Source organism: Triticum aestivum, unplaced genomic scaffold, assembly GCF_018294505.1.
Source record: "Triticum aestivum cultivar Chinese Spring unplaced genomic scaffold, IWGSC CS RefSeq v2.1 scaffold65472, whole genome shotgun sequence".
NCBI classification, from domain to species: Eukaryota; Viridiplantae; Streptophyta; class Magnoliopsida; order Poales; family Poaceae; genus Triticum; species Triticum aestivum.
This window is the reverse complement of record NW_025293418.1, coordinates 1-1,028: the sequence shown is the minus strand read 5'-3', so window position 1 is coordinate 1,028 and position 1,028 is coordinate 1. Positions and strand designations below refer to the sequence as shown.

At 62.0% G+C, this 1,028-nt stretch overlaps 1 non-coding gene across 1 annotated transcript; it reads right to left on the bottom strand.

Moving 5' to 3' along the window:
* Positions 1–756: 756 nt before the first annotated feature.
* Positions 757–912, bottom strand: LOC123178965 (5.8S ribosomal RNA). Its single transcript, XR_006489996.1, has one exon. It is a non-coding gene; the product is annotated as a 5.8S ribosomal RNA (ribosomal RNA).
* Between the last annotated feature and the right edge of the window lie 116 nt (positions 913–1,028).

Genomic DNA, 1,028 nt, shown 5'->3' with positions numbered 1-1,028 from the left:
GGCCCCCGGGCTTTGGCCGCCGGCGCGGCCGACAACAGTCCACACCCCGAGCCGAGCGGCGGACCAGCAAGAGCCGTTCCGCATACGGCCGGGGCGCATCGCCGGCCCCCATCCGCTTCCCTCCCGGCAATTTCAAGCACTCTTTGACTCTCTTTTCAAAGTCCTTTTCATCTTTCCCTCGCGGTACTTGTTCGCTATCGGTCTCTCGCCTGTATTTAGCCTTGGACGGAGTCTACCGCCCGATTTGGGCTGCATTCCCAAACAACCCGACTCGTTGACGGCGCCTCGTGGGGCGACAGGGTCCGGGCCGGACGGGGCTCTCACCCTCCCAGGCGCCCCTTTCCAGGGGACTTGGGCCCGGTCCGTCGCTGAGGACGCCTCTCCAAACTACAATTCGGACGGCACAGCCGCCCGATTCTCAAGCTGGGCTGCTCCCGGTTCGCTCGCCGTTACTAGGGGAATCCTTGTAAGTTTCTTCTCCTCCGCTTATTTATATGCTTAAACTCAGCGGGTAGTCCCGCCTGACCTGGGGTCGCGGTCGAAGCGACGTGCGCTTCGTTTGCTGGGTCGTTCTGAGGCCAAAATGTCGGCTGCGCGTCGGATGCACTGCGTTGATAAAGCGAGGACGCCCACCATGCGCTGTGTCCGGCGCGGTACACCGGCAGCCCGATCGTCGGTCCACCGCCCCTTGCGAGACGAGGGACCAGATGCCGCATCCCGATTCCCGATGAGGGTGGTTGGGAGCGTGTTTTGGCGTGACGCCCAGGCAGGCGTGCCCTCGGCCGAGTGGCCTCGGGCGCAACTTGCGTTCAAAGACTCGATGGTTCGCGGGATTCTGCAATTCACACCAGGTATCGCATTTCGCTACGTTCTTCATCGATGCGAGAGCCGAGATATCCGTTGCCGAGAGTCGTGTGGATTAAATAGCTTTGCAACACAAGGGATGGCTAGCAAGCTAGCCATGCCCCCGGGTTAGGCACAGTGTTCCTTGACGCCTTCGGCGCCGTGGGTTCTTTTACCCCGAGCCC